Raw genomic sequence first — 25,258 nt, forward strand, 5'->3', positions numbered from 1 at the left:
TTAAGTGAGTTATGATACTTTATTCACGGCTGGTGCACGTAGAATCCATTAATCACAGACGCTCGACGTGATGCTAATATACTGTCTCAAACAAGCCGTGAACTTTCCAGACTGGAATATTCTGCTATCTGATTGGAGTCTATATATCTGTAAAAAGACCTTGCTAGGGATTAATTCTGAATACTTTCAACACCAAAATTATCCAAAGCGACGGGAAAAATTAGTTCCTACCGAAAAATGTGACTAAAATCAGTGTCCTCAATAAGCTCTCTTCAGATTTTCCCAGTTATTTCTGGGTTCGCTGGCGCCACCTTAGTTCAGTTTGATTTCGAGCGGATTTTTTTTTTTTTTTTACAGTTTGCTTTACGTCGCATGGACACAGATATGTCTTATGGCGACGATGGGACAGGAAAGGCCTAGGAATTGGAAGGAAGGGGCCGTGGCCTTAATTAAGGTACAGCCCCGGCATTTGCCTGGTGTGAAAATGGGAAACCACGGAAAACCATCTTCAGGGCTGCCGACAGTGGGGCTCGAACCCACTATCTCCCGATTACTGGATACTGGCCGCACTTAAGCGACTGCAGCTATCGAGCTCGGTGAGAAGGAAGCGGTCGTGGCCTTAATTAAGGTACAGCCCCAGCAGTTGCCTAACGTGAAAATGGGAAACCACGGAGTACCGTATTCAGGGCTACCAACAATGGGGTACGAACCAAGTATCTCCCGGATGCAAGCGCACAGCTGCGGCCCCTGAACGCACGGCCAACTAGACCAGTGAGCATAGGTTTGACACCGGATGCCCTTCCTCGCGCAACGCACTTCTGGAAATGTAAAGTCTCGACCCAGTATCGTTATGAATCTCACTGTAATTAGAGTTAACAAGACACAAATACATCGGAATTTGGTCCCGAAACACTTCCATTATCTTCCAGAAGGTAAGAACGTGGAGTTTTTGCATTTATTGAACATCCTCAAATTCCTCTGACTGTAGCTGGAATAGAACCTGGTATCCTGGGAACAGAAAGGTAACGACTACGCCATTCACACCTTGAGGCAGAAGAATTAATCTGATGCGGATTAAAACGCGGGCCTGAATGAGAATCGAACCGAGGGTCATCAGAAGCAAAATCCCCAACGCTAATTGAACAGCTAATTATTTAAACATTGCTGAAGGTAATAATGATTGTGGATACTAGTTACTCAACGGGAAATTAAAGTTATCATGTCTTCCTCGATTGACAGACCTGGAAACCAAGAGCCTTCCTAGATTAGCTTGGAAGGTACTACATTCCAAGAGAAACAAACAGGAAAACACATAGGTGAATTTCCACGCCAAAGTCAACAGTAACACATAGAATTTGTCCCAGCCCCAGAACTCGTGAGGCACGGCCAAGCAAGTGACAGTGCGGTTTGGTTTACGTAGCTATCAGCTTGCATGCCGGGTTCGAACCCCACTGTCGGCGGCCCTGGAGATGGTTTTCCTTGGTTTCCGATGTTCGTACCAGGCAAATGCTGGGACTGTACCTCAATAAACGCCAAGGCCGCTTCCTTCCCACTCCTAGCCTTTTCCTATACCATCGTCGCCATAAAACCTGTCTGTGTCGGTGCGACGTAAAGCAAAATGTAATGTCGTTAGGCACGAGTCACTTGAGAAGTAATTCGTTTCTATACCTTGAGGAAGTATATTGCATACGCCCTGCCTTGTTGTTACATAGAGTAGGCCTACCATATGAGCGTGTGAACCTCAGATCCAAATAGAAAGGTTCTTGTAACCTAGGGTACCATCTGTGTTTGTGAATCCTCATATCGCCAGGTGGAGTGGCTCAGGAGGAAAGCATTCTGAGCCCATGTCGGCAGGTTCTATCCCGGCTGAGTCCAGTGGTATTTGAAAGTGCTCAAATATGTCAGCTGGGTGTCGGTAGATTTACGGGCACCTAAATGAACACCTGAAGGACAACATTCCGGCACTTCAAAAACTCTTAAATTGGTTGGTGGGATGTGAAACAAATATTCTTCTTCTTCTGCTAAAATTTATTTTTATTTATTACAAGTTGCATTACGTCCCACTGACCCAGATAGTTTATACAGTAACGAAGGGATAGGAAAGGGCTAGGAGTGGGAAGGCAGCGGCCATGGCCTTAATTAAGGTACAGCCGGGCTAATTAACTCAGACGTTTCAGGCGCTGGACTTCTGGCCCCAACGTAGCAGGTTCGATCCTGGCTCAGTCCGGTGGTATTTGAAGGTGATCAAATAAGTCAGCCTCGTGTCGGTAGATTTACTGTCACTACAAAGAACTCCTGCGGGACTAAATTCCGGCACCTCCGCGTCTCTGGAAACCGTAAAAATGTAGTTAGTGGGACGTGAATCTAATAACATTATTATTGTTATTAAGTTGCAGCCAATTTGCCCGGTGTGAAAATTGAAAACCACGGAAAACCATCTACAGGGCTGGCGACAGTGGGGTTCGAACCCACTATCTCCTGAAAGCAAGCTCAAAGCTGCGAGCCTCTAACCACGCGGCCACTTCGCTCGGTATTATTATTATTATTATTATTATTATTATTATTATTATTATTATTATTATTATTATTATTATTATTATTATTATTATTGAAGCCCCATATTTAAATATTAACTTTTTATGAAGGACTAAGTCGTTTCGGAGAAACATCAAACGGTAGCTCTTAAGGGGTTATTTCAGCGTAAGGTCAATATTTCCGCTAAACTTAGTGTATAATCTCCATCAACAGAAGGAATTACGGTATCTTAGAATGAAACAGAGCGAGATAATTAAATAACAAATGTAAGGAGTAAATTAACTTTCGCTATAAACAATTAAAATGACTTAGTATTGTACAAGGGTCGTTAGTGATTGCAGGGGCACAGGAGAAATGATAAAGTATAACAAAATGAGAATTCACGAATAAAGTTACCTTACCCTTTTTGGAGTTCAAAGAAAAGGATTATAGAGGCAGGTCGAAGATTATTCCGATAACGATCTCAAAGGCTGTGGGAGTGGTAGCCTGTGAGGAACATGGCGTCTAATCACACGCTTCGCTTTTTCAGGTACGACTCCGACCCAGGGATGTCATTCGCAGTGGCCTTTGCGTTCCCAGTCGACAGTTGAATGGAAGAATAGCAAATGACTTATCCGAATTTCGAGATTCTCCGCTACGAAACGTAGTTTGCTGGAATTTTATGGGGTTGGGAAGAAACTTTACACTGCAAAGTTATGCCAGTCATTAAGAAAGGTTGCCCTGTAAGACTTCCTCATTGCTGATCTCAGTGGCGCAGTCGGTCAGTGGTTTTTTCTTCTGTTCCGAAGACAGCGGTTTCAATCCTCGCTGAGGTCGGTGGTATATGAGATTATTTAAATGTAACAACTCCACGTTGTTGGCTTTTAACAAGAGAAGAGCGGAATGACCGATCTTACGTAAATGTGGCAAACACGTTAAATGAGCTAAGAATAACACAATGGCCAAATTACTTCTTTCGGAAATTAACTGGTGCGACCTAAAGAAAGCGTTAAAGTTCGTATGTTTGAATTAACCCACTCGGCTAAGTAGGCCGCTAACCTAACTCCAACAGCTTATTTAAGGCCAAGCTGACATACGCTCATAGTCGTTCTATGGGACGAGTGGTTGTTTGTATAATGGTAATAAACGTAGGCAAATTTATTTTTGCGTTCGAGAAAAATATGGAACATGTGATATTAAGCCCTTATCCTCGCTTCGTCAGGTGTGATTGGTGTACAACTGCTTTGTGCTTTCAACATTTCTACAACGAGTATCACTGTTGCAGAAGCTATAAGGAGTAACTTGCTTTCATGTGTAACATTCCTCGTTATACTGATTAACCTTTAGTTTCACTATAACAATCTTACGCTATTGCCTTTAATGACCCAAAATCAATGCAGGTGTTACATTATTTATTTATCTTAGTGCCGCTACATCATTTCCACGACGTGCTACGCTATTACTAACGGATTAGACAAGATGATCAGTAGCGTGGTTCCTCGACGATTGAACCCAGCACGCGCCGCAGTCCGCATGAGTTCATTTCTGAAAGAAAGGTTCTGGCCGCTGTGTTATTCATGACTCATTTAATGTGTATGCAAAATTTACGTAAAGTCCGTGATTCCCCGGTTCGCGCCCTTCGCTGGTAAGTAGTAAACTTTCTCAGTTCATCAGTCAAACACGGCTGATTATCCTCTATGCGAAAACATCACAGACTTAAATTAGGTTAAACGCGGGATTGATGAACACAGTATTGCACATTTCAACTTTTGGTTGAAATAAAATCTTAAGAGCGAATCTCAAACTTTTTAGTTCTCCATAACCTATGTATGAAGAAAAGTTCAAAAATTCCTAAATTAGAAAAGATATAACGCATATAGGGCCTACCAAAGGTCAGGCATATCTGGGTCACGTAAAACATCAAAGAATTGTAATTGTGTCTAATATGGTGAGTTCTATAAACAATAATTTATTTCCAGTCTGAAGGTATTGCCACATAGGAATATGCATACTAAACTAACAAGAAGAATTTTCTTTACACAGTGTGTATGAAAAGTTCCGTCCCACAAAATCTGGCCGTGATAAGAGGGGATAAGGACAACTAAAATTAGATTAGAGATCAACCATCGAACTCGTCATTTTCATCGAGATTTAAATTGCGTAGGTAACGTAATGTCGTTTCAGACGAGATCTGCACCCTAAATGCCACAAGGGTGTCCCCAGGACGTCTTAAATCTGGGTTATGTAGCGAAATCTACATTTTCGGTGGCTAGTGGTAATGAAACTTGAAGCTCTGCCAAAAACCGAATGTCGAATGCTTTTATTAACACCGTCATATAAAAGTTTAAAAAAAAAATCAAATTGAGACCAAGCAAGGAAGACCGCGCGAGAGTCCCATCAGACAAATTATGGCGCAAAAACCAAATTATCTTACTTTTCCGAGTGGATTCCGGATGAAGACCTATCCCTTTTATTATCGTCAGTGAGCAATGGACGCAATTATATTACATTACTTTAGCATTTGCAGGATTTCATAATGCAAAGTGAGCCAAAAATATACATAGACCTATATTTACTATTTAGAAATCTTATGTAGTCTCCTGTACAGTAGTAGTACCGTATGTATTTCTTTGTCAGGTTACATTAACACTACATCTATCTGGACAATGAAGCTGGAATAGTTATTTATCGTGATCTGTAAAAGAAAAGAATTAATAAGACAGTTCGTAATTCAGCAGATGGCGCCGGATGGCGCTGTGAGAATTACGTTACCGTGATAAGCACCAAACTTCTTTAAAGATTGTGGTGGGATTACTTAAGGCCCAAAAGCGTTGTTCCTAAGTGTACAAGTGGAGCTTAGAACAATATTACGTCAAGTGTGTTTATGATTCCAAACTGTTTCCGTAAGTTGGTAAATAATTCAGGGATGGACCCTCTGGCTCTTACAATTAAGCCAATCACATTTATTAATCGCAGTTGGTACTTCTCTGGAAAGGTATTGAACGTTTACTCTTAAACGCTCTTTTATGGTGGCATTAACTTCCTGGCTTTCACGGGTCTCCGACATGCAGGCAGGGTAAATTATGTATGGATGAGGAGAATTTGGCATAAATGTGATATTTTCTTAACATCAGTTGTTGCCAATATACGAGTACGTTGAATTCCTTCTTGAAGGCTTTGACAGTGTAATGACACCAGATTCGTAAGTAAGGACAGTGATTACAGAATTGCAAAATATTAGGTAATGTTTCAAACTGCCGGTGGCGACGCCTGTGATCTCTTTGGTACGAAACCGTTTACTGTGACATCGCTTTTAACGACGTATTCTATATAATGTCGACAAATAGCGTCCCATCTAAAACCTATAAAAGCACTGTATTAAAAAAATCGCTTAGTATGACGTCGCTTATCACGACACATCGTATAAAACGACATATACTGATCACATTTTCGGATAAATGTATCGGCTATAATGGCCAATTTTGATGTTGTTTGTTACGTGTTTGGGGATATCTTACAACAATGTAAGGCTTATTATTGTAGATTTTAATTGTCTGTTAAACAGTCATGGCAAGCATAGCTGTGAATGTGTAACAAAGGAAGGGAATGTGTTCAATATTGAAGAAAAGTAACACATAAACTGACGATTAGAAAATGGGGGAACAAGTGCCAGCATCCGGAATGAATAGCATGTATCACACTGAACGATTTCTACCACTTGGAATCACACAGAGGAAAAATACAGTCTGTTTTCAAAGAAAATTCTTTAAAAAGTCAAGCGGGCCATATCATCTGAGCATAACGATATTGAAGAATTTTTACTTACCTGGTTTAAACAGCAAAGAACAAATGAGGGTGAGAGTTTCGAAACCTGCCACGTGACATTTTCAGTCAAATTGAGTTATTCATGCCATTCGGTCATCAATATCAAACTCTATCATGTACTGATAAGTAACCTTGCATAAGCCAACCGTGTGCTGTAATATACGACTTTGAATATTAGGGTGTCCGCCTCTGTGGTGTAGTGGTTAGCGTGATTAGCTGCCACCCCCGGAGGCCCGGGTTCGATTCCCGGCTCTGCCACGAAATTTGAAAAGTGGTACGAGGGCTGGAATGGGGTCCACTCAGCCTCGGGAGGTCAACTGAGTAGAGGTGGGTTAGATTCCCACCTCAGCCATCCTGGAAGTGGTTTTCCGTGGTTTCCCACTTCTCCTCCAGGCGAATGCCGGGATGGTACCTAACTTAAGGCCACGGCCGCTTCCTTCCCTCTTCCTTCTCTATCCCTTCCAATCTTCCCATCCCTCCACAAGGCCCCTGTTCAGCATAGCAGGTGAGGCCGCCTGGGCGAGGTACTGGTCATACTCCCCAGTTGTATCCCCCGACCAAGAGTCTGAAGCTCCAGGACACTGCCCTTGAGGCGGTAGAGGTGGGATCCCTCGCTAAGTCCGAGGGAAAAACCGAACCTGGAGGGTAAACAGATGATGATGATGATGAATGTTGTATGTCCGGCGCTTCCTTCTCGCTCCTCCAGCCAGCTGCACGCGCGCCTGTGTATCATTCTGCTAGCTTCGACGCGCAGCCCTCAGTGCGCGTGCCTGACCATCGAGTGTACTATAAATAGGAGCTCCCGGCCTGCTCACTTGCCCACTTGCCCCGGTGTCCAGCTCCAGAATACACCCTACGTCGAGCACGGAGGCTACTCCTCTTGAAAATGTGCTTCGACCAGGTGGACTGAATTTCTGGCAGTACGAGGTTTCACCTCTGGTCACCGCTCCCTTACCTGTTTCCGCTGCCTATGTTCCGTAATTCTTTTACAAGCCATTTTCATTCCCTAACTTATGCAAGCTCCCTTAGTTTCGCTAGGTGGAATTTCTGCAACCAATTGAACTTGCCTTTTTAGGAATTCAGGCACTTCAACGAACAAGGACTCTCATGAACATTTATGTTAGTGTGCCAGATAGTTCTCGACTATCAACGTGTCAATTCACAAAGACTATCTTTTCAAGATAGAAGTGTATATAAAGACTGCAAACCTGTACATATTGTATAAAAACAGACTTTTCTCAAGATTCAATATTCCTTTTTGCTTCAAGATAAATTTCTGTTATTTGTGTAAATATCATAAAGTGAAGCAATAAAAGTTGTGTTCTGTAAACTTCAACCTTGGTTACAACACAACTCTATGGCGACGAGGTAAAAAAGCGACGCTACACTTCATCGGCCCCAGTCGCCAACTCTATGGCGACGAGGTAAAAAGCACCCACTACACTTCTTCGACCCCAGTTGCCAACTCTATGGCGACGAGGTAAAAAAGCACCAACCTACAATTCTTCGGTCCCAGTTGCCAACTCTATAGCGACGAGGTACACACGAAACCAACACTACAATTCCACGGGCCCAGTTGTCAACTCTACGGCGACGTGTTAAACAACAACGACACTCCAACCAGTTCTGACACACAGCTTACCTTACTCTTTCTTGCACGCATCTCGCAATGGCTACTGCGGAACAACTTGCTACGGTCTTCCAAGCCTTACAGCAACAACAACAACAGTTTATGCAACAACAACAGGCCGCATTACTTCAGGCTATTCAAGCTATTTCTGTCTCTACACAGCCATCAGCTATTCCTCCGTTCTCTGCTTTTGATCCGGCTAAGGAAGAATGGTCAGTATATTTAGCCCGTTTACAACAGCATTTCATCTGCCATTCTGTCACAGATGATCAACGCCGCCGCGCACTATTTCTTAGTTCGGTTGGCAATGCTACGTGTGACTTACTACGTAAATTAAGTCCAGAAGAACACTTATCTGAGGTACCCTTCACGCAGCTCTTAGCCCGTCTCACGGAACACTATGCCAAAGCTCCTCACATAGTGGCTGCTCGCTATAAATTTTTTCAGAGCAGAAAGCAACCCCATCAGACACATACTGAATGGATAACTGAATTGCGTGGTCTAGCTCAACCCTGCCAGTTCATCTGCTCCAAGGACGGTTGTGGTTCATCCTACACTGATTCTCTCATTCGGGACATGATAATTTTCCATACTCCTGAACACAAAATACGTTTTGACGCTGTCAAGCACAGTAACCCTTCTTTAGAAGACGTCCAGCGTATTGCTACGGTTTATGAGCTTACTACCAAGACTGCCGCAGCCATAGCTTCTCCACACGAAGTTGCACAAGTCTCGCCTCAGGCCCGCAAGTCCTCTGCTACAGTGAACCGTACGGATAAGGCTCTCTCCACCAAGCATTCTCGCCAGGTTCCCTCTCGTAATGCTACACGGAAGCCCAATTCTAAAAGCACCTCGAAACTCCTGCCTTCCTGCCGAGGTTGTTTCAAGCATCATGAACGTCGTGACTGTCGTTTTTTCAAAGCTACTTGTGAACGATGTAATAAACTTGGACACATTCAGACTGTCTGTCCAAGTTCGCTCCGCTCTGCTAAGACTACTGCAGCGCGCCGGAAGCATATACAGCCCCGCCAAGACATGGAAGTTGATCAGATCAATCTTATTCTTCCCACAAAGGATTCTCACAAAATCATCATTCCTCTCTCATTCTCTGATCGATCTGTCGATTTTCAATTAGACACTGGATCACCTGTCTCTATTATTAACCTGACTACCTACCACGACTTAGGTTCACCTTCATGCTCTCCAGCTGACATCCAGCTCGTGACATTTAACAAGAAGAAAATTGACATCAAAGGTCAAATTAAGCTTCAAGCTAGTTATAAAGGAATTCAGAAAGCCATTCCTCTTCTCGTAGTTAACAACTACACTGCATCAAACATTATGGGCATGGATCTATTTAACTTATTTGGTTTCCAGATACATGACAACATTAACGTCGTATCTACATTGCATCCTACTTCTGATGTTACCGCTCTCCTAGCGCAGTTTCCTGAAGTCTTCGACTCTCAGCTCGGAACAGCAAAAGACTATACAGCTCACATACAGCTGAAATCCGGAGCTAAGCCTCGCTTCCTCAAAGCACGTCCAGTACCCCTAGCACTTCAAGACCAGGTCACGAAAGAATTAGAAAGATGGATACAAACTGGAATTGTAGTACCAGTTACTTCTAGTCAATGGGCTACTCCACTCGTGGTAATCAAGAAACCTGATGGTAATGTTCGACTTTGTGGCGATTTTCGATCTACAGTCAACGCACAACTTGAAACCGATATCTTTCCTATTCCACGTCCAGAAGACTTATTCCGTCGTCTCTCTGGTGGACAATTCTTCTCTCGAGTTGATCTTAAAGAAGCATATCTCCAGCTACTTTTAGACGAAGAATCTAAGAAATTTCTCACACTCAACACCCCTCTCGGACTGCTCCAGCTCCAGCGGCTCCCTTCGGTGTTTCATCCTCAGCGGCTATTTTTCAGCGCTATTTGGCTCAACTCACCGCCTCCATTCCCGGTTGTGCTAACTACCTGGATGATATTATTGTTACTGGACAAGATCATCAGGAACATCTCACCAATCTCCGCCTTCTTCTCCAGAAATTGACAGACAATGGTCTACGAGCGAATCTTGCTAAATGTACCTTCTTTCAGCCTCAAGTTCACTACCTCGGACATATACTTGATAAGAATGGAATTCGTCCTAGTATGCAGAATGTCTCCGCGATAGTAAACATGCCAGCACCTCAGAACCTCAAGCAGCTTCAGTCCTTCATAGGCAAAGCGAACTATTATAATAAGTTCATTCCACGCTTCGCTACAGTGGCAGCTCCATTAAACGCTCTACGTAAAAAAGGTGTTAAGTTTCAGTGGACTCCGCAATGCCAACAGGCATGGAAAACAATCAACAACGCCTTAATTCAAGCTATACAACTCACTCATTTTCAGCCCGACAAGATCATCACGCTAGCTACTGACGCTTCAGACTACGGTGTCGGTGCAGTTCTTTCCGAGAAGGATCGTAATGGACAAGAACGCCCCATCGCCTTCGCTTCGAAAACACTTAATGACCATCAACGTCGATACTCACAGATAGAGAAAGAAGCTTTAGCCATCATCTTTGGTATTCGCCGTTTCAATGAATATCTTTATGGCAACCATTTCCTGATCATTACCGATCATAAGCCTCTCGTACACTTATTCCATCCTGGTAATAAGATCCCAGAGAATTCCCTCAGAAAGCTTCAAAGATGGTCCATGTTCCTTTCTGATTATTCCTATCAGATTGTATATCGAGCCACATCCCAGCATTGTAATGCTGATGCCCTCTCCCGCTTACCCGTTGGTCCTGATACTGCCTTCGATTCTCAAGAATCTGAATGTCTTCAGTTGGACATAGAACTTGAAGATACTGTATCCAGTTTTCCTATTGATGCTACCTGCATAGCTAAAGCTACGGATAAGGACAGTACACTTGCTACTGTACGTACTTACATCCGCAACGGTTGGCCTCTTCAGAGCACACTTCCTGCCCACCTGGCACCTTATCATCGTATGCAGCATCGTCTCACGACTCGTGCCGGAGTTGTATTACTAGAAGCAGGCACCATCTTCCGAGTGGTTATCCCACTTAGCCTACAGAAACAAGTTCTCGGATTATTACACCAAAGCCATTGGGGTATCTCCAGAACAAAGCAACTCGCCCGTCAACACTGCTACTGGCCCGGTATTGATGCCGCCATCGAAAAGTTAATACGTCATTGTGAGCAATGTCAAACGAATCAGAACGCCCCGTCTTCTGATCTTGCTTCATGGCCTCCTGCTACTACTCCATGGGAACGAGTTCACATCGATTTCGCAGGTCCTTTCCTCAATTCCATGTGGTTAATAGTCATCGATTCACTGTCAAACTTTCCATATGTCGTGGATATGCATTCGAATACTACAACCGAAGCTACCATTCGTGCTCTCCAGAAAATCTTTACTACAGAAGGTTTACCGCAAGTACTCATTTCGGACAACGGACCTCAATTTACAGCTACTGCTTTTCAGAACTTTTGTACACATAATGGCATTCGTCATATACTAGCACCACCTTTTCACCCTCAATCTAATGGTGAAGCTGAACGCTTCGTACAAACATTTAAAAGAAGTATGAAGAAAGCTGTCTCTTCAGGCTTAACTAAAGACCAAGCCTTGCTCCAACTCTTAAACAACTACAGAACTCTACCAGGCGCTGATAATATCACTCCTGCACAGAAGCTCCATGGACGACCTCACAGAACTTTGCTTTCTCTGTTACAGCCTCTTCCGACCCAGCATAAGACCTCACCAACGAAGTTCTCCCTCAGCGACAAGGTCTACACCAGGACATTCAAATCCAACCCACTCTGGATACCTGGAGTCATCTGCAGATCTTTGGGTCATCGTCTCTACGAGATACAGACTACGGAGAAACGTATCTGCCGCCATCAAGATCAGATACGTCTGCGCTACCGCCCCTGTCCAGCTATTGATGCTATTCCTAAACCAGATAAATCTATTGCTGAACGAGCCTTAGATCATTTAATAACAATGGGTTCCTTTCAGGACGAGACAGCGCCACTCCGCCCAGTTCCAGCTCCGGACAATACAACAGAGGTATCGGCAGCTCCGCCCCAGCATCGCAGTCGCCGCCAGCGCCGCCGCCGTTTCACGCCGTACCGGCGTATTTAGGAGGGGAGGGTGTTGTATGTCCGGCGCTTCCTTCTCGCTCCTCCAGCCAGCTGCACGCGCGCCTGTGTATCATTCTGCTAGCTTCGACGCGCAGCCCTCAGTGCGCGTGCCTGACCATCGAGTGTACTATAAATAGGAGCTCCCGGCCTGCTCACTTGCCCACTTGCCCCGGTGTCCAGCTCCAGAATACACCCTACGTCGAGCACGGAGGCTACTCCTCTTGAAAATGTGCTTCGACCAGGTGGACTGAATTTCTGGCAGTACGAGGTTTCACCTCTGGTCACCGCTCCCTTACCTGTTTCCGCTGCCTATGTTCCGTAATTCTTTTACAAGCCATTTTCATTCCCTAACTTATGCAAGCTCCCTTAGTTTCGCTAGGTGGAATTTCTGCAACCAATTGAACTTGCTTTTTAGGAATTCAGGCACTTCAACGAACAAGGACTCTCATGAACATTTATGTTAGTGTGCCAGATAGTTCTCGACTATCAACGTGTCAATTCACAAAGACTATCTTTTCAAGATAGAAGTGTATATAAAGACTGCAAACCTGTACATATTGTATAAAAACAGACTTTTCTCAAGATTCAATATTCCTTTTTGCTTCAAGATAAATTTCTGTTATTTGTGTAAATATCATAAAGTGAAGCAATAAAAGTTGTGTTCTGTAAACTTCAACCTTGGTTACAACAATGAATATGAGGGTGGGTTTGAAATCCTTCAACGTGAGCCGAACTATTTCACTTTTTCCCTTTCAAAAGGTGCAAAGTGTATGCACCAATTAAAATGCTTCGCGTCAGGTCACGCCACTCTCGCTGGCTTGCTTTCACGGTATTAGAGCAGGCATCAGTTTTTGTGAGCTGTAGTTGTGAGTACTGAGTGACTTGTCAGTCATGATGGAGAGGACCATTACCTTAATGAATAAACTTGAATAACCACTTACTTTTTCGTATTGTTGACTTTGAGGATGGAATAAAGGATAATGTTATCAATTATGAAAGTTGTAATCTTCCCTTCAATCTGAGCTTCAAAACTGACAACGTGCAAATAAAATACACAAAATTCTTGGCAACAATGGCTTCAGATGTTTGAATACTCTGGATTATTATAGAGATCACGAATGGCAATTAATTCACCAAATTTGAACTTTGTAAGTATAATAGTATAGAAGTTACACGTTTTTCTCATGTTTCATAAAATGTTGAAAAGGTCACGTGGCAGATATTGCAACTCACCCCGTCAAATAATGTGCCGATTAATGGACATATTCTTCAAGCAAAAGCTACTAAATTCTTCGTATTCCCACTCCACGAACATTGTACTGTAAGTGCGTTACATACAGCATTTCAGTTACGTTTCCTGAACTTTTATCTTAATGGCGTAAATTAACCATTAAGTGTGCAGCCTAAAACTTACAGATCAGACATTTTTAGCAACAACAAGAAAAGCTGGTTTGTGTGACCGTTGATTGGCGGTTCCTTTGAGGACATTATAACCGGTTTATGCGACTATCCGCTACAACGACCGATTATTGGCGGACTTTGGGGTCGTTAAAACCGGTTTGTGCGACTATCGGCTACAACGACCGATTATTGTAGGTCCTTTCGCGGTCGTTAAGACCGGTTCGTGTGACAATCTGCTACAACGACCAATTATTGGCGGTCCCTTCGGGGTCGTTAAAACTGGTTTGTGCGACTATCGGCTACAACGACTGTTGACTGGCGGTCCCTTCGGGCTCGTTATAACCGGTTCTGACAGTATATGTAGAACAAACAGTTGATACACTGGCAGTCATTTAACTAGATTCTCGCTATTTTCTGCGTGTTAGCCCGTGATGTTCTTTGACACATTCGTTTACTGGGGTGTATGGTTTGAATGGATGCCCACATTTTTCTTTCTTAAGCAGTATATGAAAACTCAAGCTCATATGGTGCGTATTACACGTAAAACAGCAGGTACTGTAATTATGAGGGGCTGCCTGGACAAGGCGGTTCATCCGGAAAGACGTGAGTTCGATTCCCCATCAGGAAGTCGTAAAATTTAAGAAACGATGTTTCCATTTCCGGAGATTCACTTGGCCCTGAAGTTCAATTAGCCTGAAACAAAAATGATTACCAGGTTAATTTATGGGTGCAAAGGCGGCCGAGCGTAGAGCTAACCACTCTACCTCACCAACTGCCGAGGTTACAGATAGTGAAAGCCTTTACCTTCCACCCCTGCAGGGGCCTTCATGGCCTGTACGGAAATGACTTTGCTTTTTTTACTGTAACTGTGATGATGGTGAGCCTCCGCGGGTCAGGCGGCAGCGCGCCGGCCTCTGACCGCTGGGTTCCGTGGTTCAAATCCCGGTCACTCCATGTGTGATTTGTGCTGGACAAAGCGGAAGGGGAACACGTTTCTCACCGGGTACTCCAGTTTTTCCTGTCGTATTTCTTTCCAGCAATACTCTTCAGTATCATTTCATTTCATCTATCATTCATTATTCATTTTCCCAGAGGAGTGCGACAGGCTTCGGCAGCCGGCACAATTCTCATCCTCCATTCCTGACCCAGTCGAGTGACTGGAAACTGGCTGCGGATTTCTTGATCACGGTATCATTATTCGCTTAAAATTATTCAGTTGTTTTAACTCAAGTTATTTCTAGGGTCACTGGGTCTTTTAATTGACTCATTTATATTTTTATTCATTTTTTCTTTTTTGTAGATTTTCTTCAATGCCTTATCTGATTACACTTCTGCCCTTGCAAGTGATTTAACGTCGCACTAGCATATTTAATTTTCGGCAACGCAAGGAAAGGGGCGTAATAAAGGCATAGCCTGGTGTGAAAGAGGAAAACCGTGGAAAACCATCTTCTGGACTGTCGACACTGGGATTCGAACCCACCATCTCCCGAATGCAAGCTCACATTGACTCTTCATTGAATCACACTACCGCTCGTAGTGTTGCTTAAGTGAAACTCTCCATTGACTCACATTAGCGCTCGTAGTGGTGCTTAAGTGAAACTCTCCATTGACTCACAATAGCGCTCGTAGTGGCGCTTAAGCGAAACTCTCCATTGACTCACATTAGCGCTCGTAGTGGTGCTTAAGTGAAACTCTCCATTGACTCACAATAGCGCTCGTAGTGGTGCTTAAGTGAAACGATTTCATTGACTCACATTAGCGCTCGTAGGGGTAGAAAAAGGCAAATTGCTAATCTAATCGACCGGATAACGATGATTATGAAAAGGATAGCAATTTTTATGACTAAATTAAGAATATATTCTGACACTTTATTATATTTTATTTATCTAACATTCGTAGCTCGTATCTCTAGAATGTTTTCAACATTGAGTTGCTTACCTGAAGAGCCAGAACTGTGGATTTTTGTATTTCTAGGGTTGTACACGTTAAAGAAACAGCGTTAACTCAACAAGACGTCATTATACCTGACACTCCTTTAATTACTGACATACCCACATCTAAGGGACCACATTTCTTGCCACTTCCTAAACTTTGAGGCTCTTATACGGAGAAGTAACTAAGTACTACGGTTCTCCCCTGTAATTAATTCAGTTGACGTATTCAAACGGAGCGTGAACTTCTCTTGTTTCCTGCTCCCGATACTGTGCCAAATATGGGAATAACTTTGCATACTGTCTCCCCCTCTTTCTCTTCATCCGTTTGAAACAAGGCCACTCGTGCTTTGAAACTTTTGCTTATATTTAAACAAGGATGTGTACCGCTGAGAAGAGATTGGCTCATTGTTTGTTTTCAATGAATTAATAATTAGACCACGTATAGAACCTGTAGCAGCTCCATCTTGACTTGCTGAAAGGGCACCGTGACTAAGATTATATGAAAACATCACTGACTGGAGATCACTTTTAAACTAAATTCAGAAAATGATCTGAGATCAGACCGGTATCGTGTTGTATAACACTGATCTAAGATCAATATTCAATCAATCAATCAATACTGATCTGCATTTAGGGCAGTCGCCCAGGTGGCAGATTCCCTATCTGTTGCTTTCGTAGCCTTTTCCTAAACAATTTCAAAGAAATTGGAAATTTATTGAACATCTCCCTTGGTACGTTATTCCAATCCCTAACTCCCCTTCCTATAAATGAATATTTGCCTCAGTTTGACCTCTTGAATTCCAACTTTATCTTCATATTGTGATCTTTCCTACTTTTATAAACGCCTTTCAAACTTATTCGTCTACTAATGTCATTCCACGCCATCTCTCCGCTGACAGCTCGGAACATACCACTTAGTCGAGCAGCTCTCCTTCTTTCTCTCAATTCTTCCCAGCCCAAACATTGCAACATTTTTGTAATGCTATTCTTTTGTCGGAAATCACCCAGAACAAATCGAGCTGCTTTTCTTTGGATTTTTTCCACTTCTATAATCAGGTAGGCCCTAATCCTGGTGAGGTTCCCATACACTGGAACCATACTCTAGTTGGGAGCTTACCAGAGACTTATATGCCCTCTCCTTTACATCCTTACTACAACCCCTAAACACCCTCATAACCATGTGGAGAGATCAGTACCCTTCATTTCAAATCCCATTTACTGAATGTGATTACCCCAATCAAGATCTTTCTTTGAGTTAACATCTAGATAATTACAATGATCCCCAAAAAGAACTTTAACCCCATCAACGCAGTAATTTAAACTGAGAGGACTTTTCCTATTTGTGAAACTCACAACCTGACTTTTAACCCCGTTTATCAACATACCATTGCCTGCTGTCCATCTCACAACATTTTCGAAGTCACGTTGCAGTTGCTCACAATCTTGTAACTTATTTAACACTCTATAGAGAATAACATCATCCGCAAAAAGCCTTACCTCTGTTTCCACTCCTTTACTCATATCATTTATATATATAAGAAAACATAAAGGTCCGATAATACTGCCTTCAGGAATTCCCCTCTTAATTATTACAGGGTCAGATAAAGCTTCACCTACTCTAATTCTCTGAGATCGATTTTCTAGAAATATAGCAACCCATTCAGTCACTCTTTTGTCTAGTCCAATTGCACTCATTTTTGTCAGTAGTCTCCCATGATCCACCCTATGAAATGCTTTAGACAGGTCAATCGCGATAGAGTCCATTTGACCTCCTGAATCCAAGATATCTCCTATATCTTGCTGTAATCCTACAAGTTGAGCTTCAGTGGAATAACCTTAAAACCGGACTGCCTTCTATCGAACCAGTTATTAATTTCACAAACATGTCTAATATAATCAGAAAGAATGCCTTCCCAAAGCATACATACAATGCATGTCAAACTTACTGGCCTGTAATTTTCAGCTTTATGTCTATCACCCTTTCCTTTATACACAGGGGCTACTATAGCAACTCTCCATACATCTTGTATAGCTCCTCCGACCACACAATAATCAAATAAGTACTTCAGGTATGGTACTATATCCCAACCCATTGTCTTTAGAATATCCCCAGACATTTTATCAATTCCAGCCGCTTTTCTAGTTTTCAACGTTTGTATCTTATTGTAGATGTCATTGTTATCATATGTAAATGTTAATACGTCTTTAGCCTTAGTCTCCTCCTCTATTTGGACATTATCCTTGTAACCAACAATTTTTACATACTGATGACTGAATACTTCTGCCTTTTGAAGATCCTCACATACACACTCCCCTTGTTCATTAATTATTCCTGGAATGTCCTTCTTGGAACCTCTTTCTGCCTTAAAATACCTATACATACCCTTCTATTTTTCACTAAAATTTGTATGACTGTCAATCATGCTTGCCATCATGTTATCCTTAGCTGCCTTCTTTGCTAGATTCAATTTTCTAGTAAGTTCCTTCAATTTCTCCTAACTTCCACAGCCATTTCTAACTCTATTTCCTTCCAGTCTGCACCTCCTTCTTAGTCTCTTTCTTTCTATATTATCATAAGGCGGGTATTTACCATTACTTATCTCCCTTAAAGGTACAAACCTGTTTTCGCATTCCTCAACAATTTCTTTAAACCCATCCCAGAGTCTGTTTACATTTTTATTTACCGTTTTCCACCGATCATAGTTACTTTTTAGAAGCTGCCTCATGCCTGCTTTATCAGCCTTATGGTACTGCCTAATAGTCCCACTTTTAAGACCTTCCATTCTATCACATTTACTTTTAACTACGACAAAAACAGCTTCATGATCACTAATACCATCTATTACTTCAGTTTCTCTATAGAGCTCATCTGGTTTTATCAGCACCACATCCAGGATATTTTTCCCTCTGGTTGGTTCCATCACTTTCTGAATCAGCTGTCCTTCCCATATTAACTTATTTGCCATTTGTTGGTCATGCTTCCTGTCGTTCGCATTTCCTTCCCAATTGACATCTGGTAAATTCAGGTCTCCCGCTACAACCACATTTCTTTCCTTGTCGTTTCCTACATAGCTGATTATCTTATCAAATAATTCTGAATCTGTGTCAGTGCTACCCTTTCCCGGTCTGTACACTCCAAATACAAATCTTTAGAAATGAGCCTTACACCTAGAATTGCATGTGTCTCATCTTTAACTTTTTGTAGGTTACAAATTCTTCTTCCACCAGAATGAATACTCCCCCTCCCACCATTCCTATCCTATCTCTACGATACACACTTCAGTTCCGTGAGAACATTTCTGCATCCATTATATCATTTCTCATCCATGATTCAACTCCTATTACAATATCTGGTAAATATATATCTATTAAATTACTCAATTCTGTTCCTTTCTTTACAATACTTCTACAGTTCAACACCAACAATTTTATGTCATCCCTACTTGATTTCCAGTTCGGTGTTCCCTTATCACCGCTCCCTAGGCTACCCCGTTTCTTTAAATGTACCTCCCTATTACCCTTCCAAACAAATTTCCTAACTTATACGTACCACTGCGGTTTAAGTGAAGGCCATCTGAGCGCAGATCATTATCACCCTATTTTCAACTAATCGAAGTACAATTTTGATCCCATTTCAGACGTGAGCGCTTGGTATTATCGCAGAAACAGCTGAGTAACGCTGGTCGCCGCGTACATTTTGAGACTCTTTTTCTTCGTATTCCCGTGTGCTGTGTGAAAAGAAGAAAAATAATGGCTGAAATTAAGCAGAAAAAGGACCGTCTCCTAATTTTTCTAAGGAGGATAAGGATTTCCTAGTTGAAATAGTTTTGTGGAAATATAAACATATTATAGAGCAAAAAGTGACGGATGCGATAACATCCGCGCAAATGCAGGATGCGTGGAAAAATGTTGCTTCAGATTTCAATTCTCGTAACATACATCTGCCTAATCGGTCTTGGCAAACATTAAAGTTGTGCTACGATAATTTAAAAGGGAGAACGAAGAAAGCATTTGCCCATGGTCAGGTAAGTTATAAAATATTTTATGGAAATGTTATTTTGTTATCAAAAACAACACAAATATTAACCTAATGCACTTTTTAAGCATGCAACTGAACAAGACAGGAGGTGGTAATTTTAATAAACCAACCGTGGATGAGACGGGACAGAAATTGATTGCTGCCCTGCAGGCCCCCTAGCCAATCCATATGACGACAATATCAATTTTCATGCTGAGGTTATGTCAGGTGAGCTGCATTTTACTGTGTAAGATGGTACCTTAGGGCCCTAAATAATTGTATCGTCTGCGTTTTAAACAGAAATAAATTTGCTGTTACACTTCAACGAAAGTTCCTTTTGAGATATAGTCCTTTGCTGTTTTGTTTCAGAGTTGCACGGCGGCAATTACTTTATTTCCGTCTCTACGTCTGATGAGTCACAAGTTATTGCAGCGCAGGAGGGGGAACATTTGATTGTGTTGGAAGAGATACCAGCCCATACTGAGGTTGTAAAACACATCTGTACTGAAGAAGTAAGTGAAGAAATCTTACATTAGTCCCTTTATTACATAAGTTAATTTTTTTGCTAGTTGCTTTACGTCGCACCGACACAGATAGGTCTTATGGCGACGATGGGATAGGAAAAGGCTAGGATTGTGAAGGAAGCGGCCGTGGCCTTAATTAAGGTACAGCCCCACCATTTGCCAGGTGTGAAAATGGGAAACCACGGAAAACAATCTTCAGGGCTGCCGACAGTAGGGTTCGAACCCACTATCTCCCGGATGCAAGCTCACAGCTGCTCGCCCATAACCGCACGGCCAACTCACCCGGTTAAGTTAAATTTGTCGGCAAGCAATAGGGCTACACAACTTTATTTATTCTACTTCAGGTTCCTACTTCCAAATCAGGCCTACCAGCTGGTCTGCACACTGCTCTTGCTTCGACCTCGAAAACATCTGATGAAGTCACGAAGTGAAGGTCACCGAAGAGAAAGAAGACTGAGGACAGTGTACTTGATATAGAGAGAGTGTTTTATAAAAGAAGATTAGAATGTTTAGAAAGTAAGCACAAGATGAATATGGAATGTTTACAAACTGAACAGAGGTTGAAAATGGAGACTTTAAAAGTCGATAAGGAAATTGAAGAGTTGGACATTTTAGAGAAATAAAGAAAATTAGGCCTGGACAAGAAGGAAGACTGAGTTTAAATGCATAGTACAGTGACATTAATAGGTGCAAGTATTGTAAAATGTAATTTGTTTTAGGCTTTTGTATTTAAATTTACTTTTGTTGTGGTTGTTGTAGATATGCTATTGCAATAATTAGGTTAGAATATATTAGTTTTGTTGTATAACTGTATTATGCACTTTTAGCAATAGCCCAACTGTATACTTCCGTAAATATTAATACATTATTAATAATTGATATCCCCATAGCATTGTTGTCTCCTTCATGAACGTTGTTTGCAGCATGTACTGGAATTTCTTCATATGCTTTTCTTGCAGCGAACACAGGTATAGGGAAAACGGATATCCGACTTCCCTCAGTCAACCCTTGTTTTCTTTTTTGATCCTCACGGTATTAGGTATGCGAAGCGTAGTGAGTCTTTCATTTTCACGACCTTCGTGGCCATTCTTTCTTTTAATTTTTTTGAAGAATCGATTAGTGTTAAGGAGGTAATTGCCCAGTTGCACTAGGCTCGTTCAGTCTTGTGTGGTTTAATATCACATCAGGATAGAAATGTTGTCACACAGAACCCGTAGCATGTCCGTTTTTCCTTTACGGTACCTGCTACCTACGGCGATACTAAACGAGGTTTCGCATCATAAATTTGGTCATAGTGCTTTTATGAAATCAACAGAGCGAATACGTAGCTGTCTGGAAAAGGCGAAGCAAGTCTGCATGTCAGTGGCTAGCTCATGTTGCATACGTAGCGCGAGTCGAAGAAGGCAGTTCCCAGCTGGCAAATGAAGCACGTTTGAATACGTTACATTTTCTCGAGAAGTACTGGGATCGATTTCGGAATAATCACAGTGCTGAACTTATAATATTTGTATATTTAAGGCTAGGTGTGGACAACAGTATAATTCCATATTAAAAACAAAGTTAATAGCAACATCTCAGAGGATATTGACGCCATTCTATCTTGAACAGTCCATGTGTTATTTGAGATGGACAACTTAGCTGAATAACCCTCTATATCCCACTAATCAGACATGTGTGAAACACGAACGAGATAATGTAATATCGTAAGCAATTCATAGAGGTTATATTGTAGAATTATGTTTCACTGCATTGCTAGAAGCGTATTATTACTTATATAGCAGGGCCTCTCAAACGCCCAAACTCTCACGCGTGCAGAGCGAGGTGCATAGGCTCTGTGCACTGTGCATCGGTACGCTTCGCCTCAACTCGGCTTGACTCGGATGGTGTAGTGTGCTGAGAGCGACGAAGCGTTTGGTGGAAGACGACGTGTTTATCAGTGAAATAGACAAGCGCACGACAACAACATAATAATGGAGCAACCTGTTTCGAAGAAAGCAAAGACTTCCGAAAGTCCATTTCAATCGAACTGGGAACTTTCGTATTTTTTGTTTGTTTGTTTGTCGTGACGATAACGCCAAATGTTTAATCTGTGGGACGATAATTACGTGCGTAAGAAAATCATCTATTGAAAGATACTACAACAGACTACATTCGGAAAATTATTGTGAAATTATAGGAGACGTCAGAGAGAAAGAATTAAGGAAGTTGAAACAGCTTGAAGAAGAGCATTCTATATCCACAAATGAGTTTTGTTCCAGTACTGTAGCATTTTCATTTTGGTTACGGGTTCTGCATTTTTTAAAAATTATGTTTACATTCCTCTCAAACATGTATGTGTATTTCTAATTCACTTTTTAAATTTTTTTTAATAACACTGGTAACCTTGTCCCATACAACTGTGCGTCTCCGCTCACCACACGTAAACATTTCGCAGTGGGGGAGAAACAGCAGTGAAGGTGAGGAACGCGGAGACAGGCCGAACGGGGAGACAGGTGTAGGGAGAGAGGAGTGGGGGGTCTGCACTCTGGTCAACCAAGCGAAGTCGTCTTTTGCACCGTGCACAGTGCATGCACCACGCGCATGCACCCTGAGAGGCCCTGTTATATAGGGACAACTATAGCTAACATTATATTAGGTTAGTATTTTGTGTATTTTCTTATGATTTATCGTAACAACACAGGTAATATTATGTTCACAATCAGCTGTTCTTTTATCTCGAATAGAAAACAACTCATTGAACTGAGATCGGAGGAAATTCTCCAGTCAAAGTTAATCCTAGTTCAGTGCAAATTGATCTCAGATTAACGTTTATACAACCAAAAGATCCGAGTTTAGCGTGAACTGAGAACAATTTCCTCTGTGATCTAAGATCAAACGGTTTATACAACCGGCCCGAGTGCAGTCAAATGGACATTGAGAGTCTTCTTTGCACTTCTCTGTTGATCGAAGTGAGTAGCATTGGTGTCTGCGATAAACACCCACAGGTTTTCCACCACCCTGGTGAGTGTGTTATGCATGTGGACGTGGTTCTGTTATACAACAGGATGCCCTTCCCGACGCCAACAGCATGGGGAGGATTATTTAGTTCTTATGAACCATGATTTTTTTTTTTTTTTTTTGTAAATTCCGTACAGTTCACCGACGTATCGAATACAGTATAGTATTCTTTGTCAAGGCGACTGAAATACCCCTACTCGATCAGAGGTAATCAGTCTCCCAGGCAACAATCACCCTACGAGAGTAGTTACTGACCTTGGCCTCATATATCCTACCCTCTCTGACTGACGTAAGCCAGCTGGCTGTCTCGTGAGAATTCTGGAACGTTGTGTGTCACAGCCAGGTGGTGGGACTTGCCGCGCTCTAACATAACAGAGTAGTAAACGGAGAAATTGTCCTTATTTTTCTTCAAGAAGACTGAAGAACAAGAAGAGAAAAAGATACAGAAGGGTCGTAAAATGCTTCTTCTCATTCTTCTTCTTCTTCTTCTTCTCCTTCGTTACATAACTGCGTGGGGAAGTCCCACCACCTGGCTGTGACATATAACGTTCCAGAATTCTAACGGGACAGCCAGCAGGCTTACGTTAGCCGGAGCGGGTAGGATATATATAACATCGGTAGATGCAAAGTGGATATTTGCCCATAAGTGGCAACGGTTGGTTCGTTTTCCAAAAGCTCTGCACTCTGACCACCCAACAGAGCAGAGGAAGGGTGGCCACGGCTCTCCCGTGGCTCTACGCCTCTGCGTTCGGGAGACGGGACAAAGATGGACCTCACGCCTGGCCCCAACCGTCGGCGGTCGTGAGAGTAATTTTCCGTGGTTTTCCATTCTCGTGCACTAAGGCGAATGCCGGGACAGTTCCTAGTATAGGTCACGGCCGCCAACCCCCTCACCTTTTTCGTGCCTCTCCTTCGCCGTAACAAATCTCCCGGCCTGAGAGACGGCGTTACCACCTAAGAAGCCCGCCTCCCCCTTCAGGGGATGTATAAGACAAAAGTCAGTAACTACTCACGTAGTGTAATTGCTCCCTGGCAGACTGATTACTTGTGATAGAGTAGCGATATTTCAGTCTCCTTGACAAAGAATACTGTAATGTATTCGAAACGTCGGAAAACAGCACGGTTCAACCCGGAAGAAGAAATAAATAATTCTACACACCGTGGAAACTTCACTTTTAAGAAAGTACAGGGAGGGAAATACAGTCGAAACCGGTTATAACTATTCCGAAGGGACTACCAATTAATGGTCGTTTTAGGCAATAGTCGCATTTGAGGCCTTCGGTTCAGAGGGTCCCGTGTTCGATTCCCAGCCGGGTCGGGGATTTCAATCGCCTTTGATTAATACTTCTTGCCCGGGGACTGGATGTTTGTGTTCGTCCCAATACTTTCCTCTTCATATTCAGACAACACACTACACTTCCAACCACCACAGAAATACTCAGTAGTGATTACATCCCTCCATATAGGGTTGGCGACTGGAACGGCATCCGGCCGTAAAACAGGGCCAAATCCACATGTGGGACACAGTTCGCACTCGCAACCCCACAGGTGTGGGAAAAGCGGTAGCAGAAGAAGAAGTAGAAGATAGGCGATAGTCGCACAAACCGGTCCTTCTTTTTGTTGTTAGGCTGCACACTTTACATGGTTAATTAACACAATAATGTTAAAATTCAAAAAGCATAATTGAAATAAGTCCTTTTTTGCAATACACTATTTGCGGCCTGGAGCTGAGAGGAATTTTTTCTTCTAATCTTTATACAGTACATACAGCAATAATATGTCAGAAAAATGTGGAATAAGTGAGGAAAGAAGTAGCAACAATGTAAATTGATCAACGATATCGTACGTGATTTTGGCTACTAAATGAGATGTTCTCTTTGTCCTTCCAAATCGCAGAAATCGTTGAGTGGGATACACTTAATTCCTTGCGATGCTGACGCCTGTTTCACAATATTCCAATAATTACCATATTATGTGAGATTTTTCTTCGGTATTAAACAATTTTCCCTTTCTTCTGCCACAGCTTCACAGCGATAATTGCCTTGACTATTTAAAACCAATTATCAGCCACTGTCTTATTTATGGGATGCAAGTATTTTATTATTTTTTAAACACTGCTTACATATTCAGGTGTATTTTTTCTGTCATATTGGACAAACTGTTTGCTGTTGCACTAGAACACAAAAGAGCATTATGTTTAATTACATACCCTTCCAACACGAGAGTTCTATCTACATGTGTTCTTGTTAG

This window comes from Anabrus simplex, chromosome 2 (assembly GCF_040414725.1).
Source record: "Anabrus simplex isolate iqAnaSimp1 chromosome 2, ASM4041472v1, whole genome shotgun sequence".
In the NCBI taxonomy this organism is placed as follows: Eukaryota; Metazoa; Arthropoda; class Insecta; order Orthoptera; family Tettigoniidae; genus Anabrus; species Anabrus simplex.